Source organism: Triticum dicoccoides, chromosome 2A (genome assembly GCF_002162155.2).
Source record: "Triticum dicoccoides isolate Atlit2015 ecotype Zavitan chromosome 2A, WEW_v2.0, whole genome shotgun sequence".
NCBI lineage: Eukaryota > Viridiplantae > Streptophyta > Magnoliopsida > Poales > Poaceae > Triticum > Triticum dicoccoides.
The window spans coordinates 57884562-57896481 of NC_041382.1; the positions used below are offsets into that span (position 1 = coordinate 57884562).

An 11920-nucleotide genomic window follows, 5' to 3' on the forward strand; every position below is an offset into this window, starting at 1 on the left:
GTCCCCGTACGTCGTCGCCGCCCCGTCCCCGTCGTCGCCGCCCCGTCCCCGTCCCCGTCGTCGCTATCCCCGACGCCGCCCCCTGTCGCCTCTCGCCTCGCCGGTGAGCGCACAGACACACACACATACATTTTTTTTGTTTTTTAGTTATAGAAATAGTTATAAAAAAGTTAGAATTTTTTCTTTTTTTAGTTATAGAAATAGTTAGTTATATAGCATTGTTAGAAATGTTATAGAAATGTTAGAATTGTTAGAAATTTTTTCTGTTTTTTAAAAAAGTTAGAATTGTTAGAAATTTTTCTGTTTTTTAGTTATAGAAATAGTTATAAAAAAGTTAGAATTGTTAGAAATTTTTCTGTTTTTTAGTTATAGAAATAGTTATAAAAAAGTTATAAATTTTTCTTGTTTTTAGTTATAGAAATATTAGAAATGTTATAATTTTTTTTTGTTTTTCAGTTATAGAAATATTAGAAATGTTATAGAAATGTTAGTTATATAGCATTGTTAGAAATGTTATAGAAATGTTAGTTATATAGAAATATTAGAAATTTTAGTTATCAAAATCCAATCATTAAAAAAATGTTACTTTTTGCGGGCATATAGCTAGTATTTGTTCTCGACGATGCCCGGCCCGCATCCTCGCCGTCGACCCGTCCGCGACGACGTCCGGCTGACCCATGTCCGGGACTGGGCTCCGCCGGGCTGGCACTGGGAGGTGCTGCCTGGAGGGGCGTGCCGCTTGATGAGGAACCCGGCCCCGGGTCCCATCGTCGACCCTGATCTCGTTTGGTGGCGTTCGCGTGGGCCAGTTTCGGTGCGGAGGGAGCCGGCCCCGCCGGAGGTGGTACGTCACCGTGTCAGGGAGGAGGACGAGCATGTCCATCGCTACATGGTTGCGTTAAAGGGCAGCGGGTTCTCCAATACCTGGCAGTTTCTTCAGGTATCTCACTTCAGCTATGATCCTGTGAGGGTTCCTTCTCTTTGGGTGTCCACCGCCCGCGCCGCAGGAACCGCGAGTGTCCTAGATTCTTCTGTAGTATTCGATCTTTATTAGCTACCTAGCTAGTGATGTATTCGATATATAATATTCGAGACGATGTATTCGAGATTATATATTATTCGAGACGATGTATTCGAGATTATATCTATTATTCGAGACGATGTATTCGAGATTATATCTATTATTCGAGACAATGTAATTTGAATACTAAATTGTTTTATATTTCTTTTGGATTAGTTAAATAAAAGCTATGGCGGAAAATACCGGCAGAGAGGGAGAACAGGCCCTGTTCGATATGATACGCCATCCTCGCGGGCCAGATGATGATCAGAATGAAGAAGATTATGACGGCTCCGAATTTCTAAACAACAACGGGGAGGGTGATATGATATTCGATCGCGACGACCGAATTGATGAAGTCATGAACTATGATTATGATGATGACGAAGAAAATGTTGATCTTGAAACAACAAAGACCGGCGAGGTATATATATTTATATAAGCAGGCATCTGGTGATCATCACATGTTTTAAATGACTTGAGGATATATTAACGAATCGATCTTTCTTCTTTCAGCCATCCGGATCGAGCAAATCTTCAGGCAACAGGACGAAACGAGGCCCGAACAAAAAGTTGAAGGAGGGCGTAAAGTACAATATCAAGGCAATCAGACCTAATGGCGAACCATTAGCGCCTAAGAAGATTGCGGACAGGTTCGTTCGTCAGTGCGGAGTTCTTGTGAAGGACCAACTCCCGATCTCCCTTCAAGAATGGAGAGAGCCAGCAAAGCCACGTACAGATCTTACTTTTGTCGACGACAGACAAAAAGGTCTGCTTTGGGATACTCTCATGGAACGTTTCACCCTACCAGATCATTTCACAGAAGCAGATGTGCAGAAAGTCAAGGACGCTGCTCTTAGGAAGATGGCGGTTGCATTCAAGAACCACAAGAATCGTGAATGGGACAAGTACGTCAAGGGAGGAAGGAAGACTCCAGTATTCGAGGGAACACTAGAGAAGCAAAGTGCTCATTGGGACGATTTCGTGAAATTCAAGGGTTCGGAATTAGCTAAGGAACGGTCGAGAATAAACAAGAAGAATGCCGAAAAAAGGATAAGTTCCATAAGCTGGGGCCAGGTGGCTACGCGGTGGCAATGCCTAAGTGGGATAAGTTTGAGAAAGAGATGGAGGATGCAGGTGTCACTCCGGTTACTAGGAGCTGGCCCCCCAAGTGCAGGACTTGGTTCTATGCGCATGGGGGGGAGTTGGACCCGAAGACAAGCAAAGTTTCGACGAAGGCATGTCTGAACGGAGTCGATGATGCGATACTTGTTGCAATAGAAGAGGCTCGATCGGGGGTGTTCCAGCCCAACAGAGAGAACGACGAGCTTATGCGTGCCCTGGGAAATCCTGAACACCCGGGAAGAACACGAGGCAAGGGCGCTATTCCGTGGTATGAGGGGTTTTTGGATTGGAACGCCGACTACAGAACCCGTGCGAGAAGGAAGATTGCGGAGGAGAAGAAGAGGAAGATGGAGGAGGAGCAGAGGAAGCTGGACTATGAATGCCTTCAAGGCCTAGAATCAAAGCACGCGGACTTGGCAGTCCAATTCCAGCGGCAGCAGGAGCAGATCGACTCACTTAGCCAGCAAAGGGGGTCTCAGCAGCTGCAGTAGATACCGGATGATCCAGCATTGGATAGCACCGCCCCATCCATGCCGAGAAGCCGCGTGGGTTCCGCCCCGGGCGATGCAATGCTGGATAGATACCCCATGGATGACATCATGGAGAACACTAACTGCGAGCTACACTTGAAAATGAAGAACATATCCATGAAGGTGGCGGACGCCGTTGCCTTTACAAATCCCCCCGAGGCAACCTTCCATTGCAACCCGATTCCAGCAGGCTATGCTCGTGTCTTGGTTGATGAGGTGGTGGACCAATATTTGGGGCTAGAGCTTGGCATTCCTGGAGGTGACGAGGAGCACACACTCGGAGAGGCCAAACATCGTATCATCCTATGGAGAAAGGATTGCATCATCTTTCGAATGCCACCGACACCGCGTCAGCCGACTCCTCGTCGAAGTCCGCCACCGAGTCAGCAGACTCCCGCTCCTGCAAGTCCACCAATGCGTCAGGCCACTCCTCCTTCTCCAAGTCCGGCAAAGCGTCAGGCCACTCCTCCTCCAAGTCCGACACAGCGTCAGACGTCCACTCCTCCTCCAAGTCCGGCACAACTTCAGGCCACTCCTCCTCCAAGTCCGGCACAGCTTCAGGCCACTCCTCCTCGTCCAACTCAGCCCCGTCAGCCGTCTCCGCCGCCTCAGCAATCGCAGAAGAGACACCCTGCAGCTATGGTGCGTAGCGGTACGAGTCGAGGTAGTACAGGAAGTACAGGCGGAGGCAAGCGATATAAATATGGTCCAAGCAGCCTCGCACCTCTTCCTCAGAGGGCTTACGACAGGACCGAGGAGCAAACCAATGCCATAGTGCGGGCAGAAGTGGACGCCCATTTTGGACCAAAACCGGCAACGCCGCCGAGGGAGAAAGTGCCTGATGTCAATGTCTACGAAGAACCCATCGGTTGCAGCGTCTTCTGTAAAATGTAAAGTATAGCAACATGAGTACAAAGGTACCCAGCAAGACTTACGTCAGATCCTACATACATGCACATTATCAAGAAGGGTTGGTGGAGTTATTGCAGCAAGCCAGCTTTGACCTTTGGCTAAGCTATCCTACGATACACCAACTTGAAATGGTTTTTGCGCACACGAGTCCACTACTCACCACTTCAATACACTACCGAGAATCCACCTCCGTCTTCCCACGGAGGGGCCATCCTCGGCACTCACGCTTATCTTGAAGCTTTTAATAGTTTCCAGTTTACTTGTCTATGAACTGTATAGGCAACCAAGTAGTCCTTCACCATGGACGCGGCTATTCGAATAGATTAGGTTAACCCTGCAGGGGTGTACTTCTTCATACACGCTCTCACCACTTACCGCCGTTTACACGACATGTACTCGGCAACCTTCAAGCGGAAGCCCAACGTGGGTGTGGCCACGACCTACCTAATCACCTAAGTCTCCAATCCAGGTTTATCGCCTATCCAGGTTCCATCCGCAGGGAGTCCGGCCGAGGTTTGCCATACGGCCCCGAACGATGTGTACAGGGTTCTTGAGATACCTAATGGGTATCCGGTACACCGTGCCACGTACCTACCGCATCACAGCCCACCCCTACGGTCAGCGCTGTTCACGGCCTCCAGTAGGCTACAAACACCAGAAACTACTTGCAACTCCTGGACAGAGAACTAGGGTGAATAAGAAGCCGAGAGGGTCCATTGGTTTCGGGCCCAATGCATGGTAGTAGCTGATTCTTAAATCACACATACAGATCTCAGTGCTTAAGGTCGGCTTCAATGAAACAACCCACCATGTACTCCTACATGGCCTCTCATCGATACCTTTACCAAATCGTGTTCACCACATCACTCTCAATACCGGCATGATCATTTCACTCTAGCCCATCACCCAGATGAACCAGACCTGACATGACTCTAAGCATAGCAAGGTAGGAACAACACATACATATGGCTCAATCAACTCCTACACATGCTAGTGGGTTTCATCTAGTTACTGTGGCAATGACAGGTCATGCAGAGGAAATGGGTTCAACTACCGTAGCACACAGCAGTTTGAAACGCGTTGTCTTAATGCAGTAAAAGAGAGCAGAAGTGAGAACATGGGATTGTATTGATATGATCAACTGGTTGGTTGCTTGCCTGATGGGTCGGTGCACTGATATTGCTCTTCGTTAGGGTAATCACGGTACTCCTCGGGGGCAGAACCTGCCGCAAAGAACACCGATACACAACATCACCAAACAATATGCAAAAATATGATGCATGCATGAGACATGGCAGTATGAGTGTGTTGGGCTAATGCAACTAAGACCAGATGGGTTTGAGCCAATTTGAACCAAAGATTCAAATTCCAAACACATTTGTGATCTTAAATAGTGCTTTATCATGTTTTGCACTAAACAGCAAGTTAACTTGTTTAAACATGCATGAAAACAGTACAGATGGATAGATTGGATTTTTCTGATCATTTTTCATATATAACTTGTTTGATTTGGAGCTACGGTTGAATTTATATGAATTTTAGAAGTTTGCAACAATTTCTGGAATTTATAAATCATTTTAGATTTATTTTAATTTCAGAAAAGGTTTACTGCGTCAGCATGAGGTCATGCTGACCTTAGCAAGTCAACAGACCCGGTCCAGGTCAAACCTGACGCGTGGGTCCAGGGTGTCAGTAGCTAATTAACTAATTTAATTTAGTTTAAACTAATCTGGATAATTAGCAGAAGGGGGCCCCACCTATCATTGACTCAACAGAGTCAACCAGGGCCCACCCGTGGTCAAAGTCAACACGGCTGCATCGGCGGTTAGCCGCCGGCGAGCCCGACGCGGCGGCGGAAGTGGTTTTGGCCGTTCCGGCCACCAAATGGGTCGCGGAGGGCATCGGGGTGGAGCTGAGGACGAGCCTCGGCTCTTGGTGGAGTCAGTTGGGGTCGGGGTGGCCGGAGTTGGCGCCGGCGACGACCTAGGCGGCCACCGGAGTTCGGTTGGGGACGAACTCGAGGCTAGGGTGTGCAGTGAGGTGCGGGGAGTGCACGGTTGGACCCAACGCAGCATGGTGAGTGCGATGGACACCGAGAGGTGGCCGGAGGATGGCCGGGAGCACGTCGGCGACGAGATCCACGGCGATGCGTGCGGGTGATCTTCGTGCGGTGGCTACACGGCTCGGGGGCGAGAGAGGAAGAGTAGGAGAGGTAGCTAGGCTCACAGAGCACCCGTAGAGGCCACCGGCGGGGTCGGGGACGAGCTGATGCGGCGACGGCGTTGAAAGGGATCTCCGGCGACGGCGAACTCGGGTGAGGTCGGTGCGGTGGACTCGGGCCTCACGAGCACGCGGGGCTTGGTTAGCTCGACGAAGTGGACGGCGGCGGAGCTCCTGGACACGACGAGACGATGCACGGGCGGCGGGGAGCGCGGCTACGGCGATGGAGCGGCGGCGGTGGCGTCGGCCATGGCTGGGGAGCGCGAGGGGGAGGAGCTGGAGAGGAGAGGGGACGTCTGGGGGGTTCGGGGGAGAGAGAGGGGTCAATCCACGGCGTTAGCCGGGCGAGTGGAGCGGCGAAGCGGCGAGCAGGTGCGTGGCACCCATGCGGTGCTCGCCGTCGAGCACCTGCCTGCCTGCCTGGCCGGGCAAGCAGCTCGCTGGCGCGGCGCTGGGCTGGGCCGGCAGGTGGGCCGGTTAGCGGGCGCCAGGTAAGTCTTTCTGTTATTTTCCTTTTTCTATTTTTCTGCAACTTTGTTGAATTTTTAAAAATACCTAGAAAGTTCCAAAATTCACCAAACTGCTCCTGGTTCAAAGTTGGAATATTTCCAACATGAAATGTTTCAGTTTAGGAATATTTGAGCATTTGAAATATTTTATATAATTTTAAATGCCCAAATTCAAATACTTATCATTTAATCCAAAGACCCTAAGATGACCTAGAAAATTGTGCAACACTTTTGGCAGAGGTTCTGAACCAGGATAAAAATGATGGACATTTTAGAAGGGCATTTCAGGTTCATTGAAATTATTTTTAGTAAACCCTAGTTGTTTTCAGAGGGGGCTGGGGGTTCTGGCATCCCCATTTCAAGTTTCTGATGAAAGAGTAGACATGATGCAACACTCTAATGCATGAACTAGCTAGGGTGTGACACGTTCATCGATGGTTCGACGGACTTCAAGTACGATCTACACCGACACATTCTTCTTCCGCTGCAATTCGGTGACGGTAACAATCGTGATCCCAACCCGTTATGCATCTTCATATTGATCATGGGTGATCGTAGGCGCGAATTTTTTTTGTTTCCTACTACGTTTCCCAACACTTGTCCTACAACATAGAATTTGGACGTCGGATCTCTTAATTCGTCATGGACGGCCCAACTGTGTTCTTTGCCCCCTTTGCACGCAAAGTCAAAAAACGGCGGCTAGTCTCCTTTTCCAATGCCACTTCACCCTTCGTGTGTGGAATGGATATTCTCCCGTGGCTTGGCATGCACCATATCAATACAACTACTTGGACATCGAGGGTCCCGGTGAGGGATTGGTGGACCCGAAACATTCACATTTGGTGTGGGTCTCCTAAGGGCACTTGGCTCTTTGATCATGTTCAACTCATGGGAGATTTGGTCGGAGCACAATGCTAGAGTCTTCCGTAATACGGCCATCCCTTCGATGACTCTTATTAAGCAGATTAAAGAAGAGGTGCCTCTTTGGGCTTTGGCGGGTGTCAAACATTTGGGTGTTGTAATGTCACGAGAGTAGTCCTTCTCTTTTCTCGCTGCCTCGCGGCTTTGCCTTAAACTTCTTCCTTGATCAATGGAATGGCAAATCTTAAGCCTTGTTTGAAAAAATGGATTTTGTTTTTTGCATGCAAGATGCTTGAGTGCGTTATGCACGTGCATAAATTCATGGGCAAACGACATTCGAGGTGATCGCGCCAAGAAAGAAAAATCAGCTATGAACAGTGATCTTTTTCAAACTGTCTCGCATAACTGAATTTTTTTTTGCCATGAGCTCCTCGCCCAAACTCCACCAAATTTGGCACGGGCATCACGCATTTGACCATCTTACAAAAAATGGAATTTTTTGAATTTTTCTACTATTTTAAACAATTTTACAGTTCACACCCAGGAGCATTTCGACCTGGGCGTAGAATTTGTGTTCTCTATGTTGGGGTTGCAGCACTTCTTTGTCTATTTGGCATGGTCGGACTTTTTACTGCTTTAGTCGGCAGAAAGTTTCAGAAATATTTTGCAGTAATCTTCGTGTATATCGCCATCTATATACTTGCAATAGCATGCTTGAAGCGTAACTCGCTGCGTACATGGAAGGAATTGCCCTAGCTTATGATTGGAGCACGAAAGTCTTTTGTTATTGAAACTGACTCGCAAGTTGCAGTAAATGATCATGCAGCCAGAGACGGATCGATGGTCAACGGCTGCCATAATGGGTGAAATCAAGAGTCTACTTAAGCAGGGTAGAGAGTACTCTGTAGTGCATACTAGCTTAACCCGCGCGACGGCATGCCGCGCCAGTCTATACGTCATGATAGAATCATGAACAATTATTATAATCTAAGAAAATATACGCGGTGGCTTCACGTGTGTTATATGCTGTTACATGATCAAAAGCACATTGATACATACATAGAGACGGTGATATAAGACCTCAAGATAGAAAAGAAGTACATTTATTACAACCAATGCATGATGCATATTGAAAAACAAAATGACACACGCCTTGATGCATTTCTAATAAAAGCTACAGATTAAAACCATGTACAGTCCGCTCTACATAGCCATGCATTGAGACGTTATGTAAGAAATTCTATATACAGTGGTATTAAACTTTATCTGATAATTATCTAATTAACTACTCAGTTGTTGCCTGTTCACTTTTTTTATGTTGTGGTCTATGTACAACCATCGTATTGGTATGGAAGCTGAATTCTTTCATAAAGAAACACACATTACCTAGATGCTACATAGAAGTTCTGTATGCGTGGATAGAAAGAGCCTTGTGTTCATTATTTGGCTAATTGGTTGGTTGTTTATGTTAGCTGTTGTGTACTCCGTCTGTTTTTCAGGTTTGTGTAAGTTTAACTGTATGTTTTTTCTTACAGTGTTCTTGTTTCTCATCTTCATATGTAGTTTCAGGTGCTTGATTTTAACTCTTTTTTTTATTTTGTTTGGTTTGATATTCCGGTTTTGTTAATTTCATTTGAGATAGATGATGTGCGTGTCTTTATAATGATGATACAACAATCGGTTATGCATCAATAATGCCATGTCTTTTAGGACCCTCAACTACTGGAAAAGTTGGCCTAAAGTACCTAGCAAAAACTTCTACTTTCCATCCAAAATGGAGAGTAGCATTCTCTTTGTTTTCCAAAGAAAGCACATCCTAAGCTCTTCTCTTCTTCCACTGATTTTGAAGAGAACAAATAAAAAAAGATAGGCCTAATTTGAGAGCCAAGAGGTGCATGTTGAATCAAATTTTAGGTGGATTGTACATAAATATATGCATAGAGACCCTTGTTGAAATGTTGACCTAAAACAAAAAGAAACTTGAGACTATCTTCTCTGATGGCAAATTCTGCTTGCACCGAGTTTTCATATGTATGTACCGGGAACAGTTCTGCAAAAAAACTATACACCATTAGCAAAGACAGATATATATAGTGATGAACCATCTATTTTGCGAAACAAATATGTGTGGCTTTGAGAACTAACTAATCTCCTTCAGAGTACCTGGATCTACTACATACATCATACTTCCAAGTCACAAATCACAGGCAAAGAGTGTTCCTACTAAGATCAAGAAGCGTTGTCAAGTGCCCTACTATTCCAACATGCATGCACTACTTGACCGAACAAATGATAAGACATATGCATGTACACCTGCTAGTACCAACCTTCTTCCAGTTGTATAGTACTGTAGTACATTATAATGGACGTCTCGGCTCAATTCGATACCTCTACAGATACGACAATTCAAATTACTATTACATCTCTCAAATTGTAGCAAATAAATTATATGTACAATCAATTAGCAAGTACTATCATTAGCAAAAACAGAAACATGTATGCTAGCAGCCCGTGTGTCCGGTACACGTGCATCTCGTCCATCGTGTGGGTGGCCTATCGCAGGATTCTGAGTTCCTCCGGCAGCAGGACACGGTTGAAAACCATGGGCGCATGATCTTTCTCGTTACTGGCAATAAAATCTGCCAAACTACCGTTGTCCACTTCAGTTAGAACCCAATTTCTGAAAATAAGAAACTTTGCTAGGTGCATATATTTTAAATCATGACCATTAATAATAATACCTCTCTGTATTATCCTCCAAGTGGGCTGTTGCACCAGTACTTGTTCATTCACAATATTCGGGTAGAAACTTAGACAATAAAACATTGCAAATCAGAAGGAATATTTCAAGGCAAACTCCGTATCAATAAAACAAACAGAATATAAAGAGATCATGAGATCTGGAATCATAAAAGTAGCAAAGGAAAAAAGAAGAAATATGAACAGCACAGGAAATTTCGCTGGATGGTACTCGTTCATCCCTGCTGAAAATGAAGACATGGGAACTTAGAGCTTCATGGAGAAATTGCTGATCATGAGGTTGTAGATCAGTGAGCACAACCATCAGTTCATGTACAAAAAGGACACTGTCCTGCAACAAAAACTACTGGGAAAAAAATCACATCAAAAGGAGAGGAGGACAACTTCTGAACTTTAATTAAAGATGCAGCAAAGAGAGAGGAGCATATCTTCTGTACCTACTGAGGAGGTGCTCATGCAAATATATAGAAGCAGTTCATATGTAAAAAAAATGCAAACCTTTAACCTATGCATACTATTTCATACCAGTCAGATCTAAACCTAATTAATTCATAGTATAATTTTCAAATTTACAATGGAATTACAAAGAAAATGTGGCAATATGTGAACCCAAAACCTGCATTATTGCTTCTGGCTTCATACAATGCCTTATTCCATAGAAATGTATGTTCTAAAGAACAGAAAAAATTGACTTCACCACGCATACAAAATGAACATAGAAAGATATATATAATAAAAGTTGCCCAAAAGAAAACTTAAACTTATATCCGAAACAGAGAAGACATGAGTATCACACGAACCTCCAAATCCACATCTAGAAATGTATCTAAATCCACAACAGCATTTCTTCCACTAAGATCTAAAAGCAACCTAAAAGTAATCTTGGCTTATCTAATATGAAAATAGTGAAACTGCATCTGGGGGGTAAGCAGTCCCTTACACCTGATAACCATCCTCTTCACTTTTTCTGATGAAACCTTCTGTTTTTAGCTGAACATCAAGGGATGAGATATTTATATAACCATCTTGTTCACTTTGTCTGCTATAAAAGCAACAGGTTATAGTTGATCATTAGCTAATGTGAAGATGTTTAGTTCTTGTCGACATATTAACAAACATATAGCGATCATGAAATAACCACATCAAGAATATTGTACGTGTGTATTTCTATCAACGTTTCTCTGCATTAAGCTTGACATATCACAGACATTTTATTATAACAAAAAAACCAGATTTCAAATTGATACACCAATTCAGCAAAAGAGAAGCTGTTGCTAAATGAGAGAGAGAGAGAGAGAGCTAGAGAGAGAACAGGAGCCACCGCTGTGTGTACGATCAGGGGAGAGATGGAGTTGCTGCAGCCATGGAGATAGATAAAAGTAGAGCAGCAACGGCAGGAGCTCCAATTTTTAGTACACGTAACTGGGAGAGAGGGATAGTGCAGAAGCGCCGCGTGCAAGAGCAATGGCCGTGCGTGTCCGTCGACACCAATCGTGGGCGGGAACGCGGGTGAATGGGGGCCGACGCTAATTGGTAGCAGAGGAGCCCAGCGCTTGTTCCTGTGGTGGCGATTGGTGACTTACAGGCCGTTGAGGGAGGCGGCACCCAGGTGTCCGTGGGCAGCAGCGCACGCACAAAAGGAGGAGCGGCGATGCATGCGGCATGGGTGGCGCGCGCGGGGAGACCAGGTGGCGGTGTGGCGACGATGGCGCGAAGCAGGTCCCAGCGCCGGCCTTACTCGATGGAGGAGCGAGAACAGCGCAGCCGCCTCCTCCATGGAGGCTGCCGCTCCTTTGCCGTAGATGCCCCACAGCCCACAGCGGCCCTCGCACCACTCCAGATCAAGCAACACGACGGCGGTGGCAACTTCGGTAGGGACGGCGATGCAGTTCCTCTCTCGGAGAGCATCAGAGGCGGCTCGACGCAGCTCCTCCCCGGTACTG

At 45.9% G+C, this 11920-nt stretch overlaps 1 non-coding gene across 1 annotated transcript; it reads left to right on the top strand.

Moving 5' to 3' along the window:
* The first annotated feature begins 10888 nt into the window (after positions 1-10888).
* LOC119359977 lies at positions 10889-10992 on the top strand. Its single transcript, XR_005172757.1, has one exon. It is a non-coding gene; the product is annotated as a small nucleolar RNA snoR99 (small nucleolar RNA).
* The last annotated feature ends 928 nt before the right edge of the window (positions 10993-11920 follow it).